Raw genomic sequence first — 546 nt, forward strand, 5'->3', positions numbered from 1 at the left:
TTTTTTGTTTTTGTTTTTTTCATTTTTTTTTTTATTTTTTATTTTTATTTTTATTTTTTCTGTCTTTTCTGTCTCTTTTTATCTCCTTCTGTTTGTCTCCTTTCTTTTGTCTCTCTTTTTCTGTCTCCTTTTTATATTTTTTTGTCTCCTCTTTGTCTCCTTTCTTCTGTCTCTTTATCTCCTTTCTTTTGTTTCCTTATCTCTGTCTCTTTTTTATTTTATTTTGTCTCCTCTTTGTTTCTTTCCTTCTGTCTCTTTATTCTGTCTCCTTTTTATTTTCTTTTGTCTCTTCTTTGTCTCTTTTTTTATTTTATTTTGTCTCTTCTTTGTCTCTTTTTTTATTTTATTTTGTCTCTTCTTTGTCTCTTTTTTTATTTTATTTTCTCTCTTCTTTCTTTTTTTGTTTTTTTTTTGTTGCACTGCAGGTTAGGGAGATAGCGATAGTGGGAAATGAACCCGTGTGGTAAACCCTAAACCCTCAGCAGCAGCAGCAGCAGCAGCAGCAGCAGCAGCAGCAGCAGCAACAGCAGCAGCAGCAGCAGCAGC

Source organism: Eimeria mitis, genomic scaffold (genome assembly GCF_000499745.2).
Source record: "Eimeria mitis Houghton genomic scaffold, Emh_scaff1539, whole genome shotgun sequence".
NCBI classification, from domain to species: Eukaryota; Apicomplexa; class Conoidasida; order Eucoccidiorida; family Eimeriidae; genus Eimeria; species Eimeria mitis.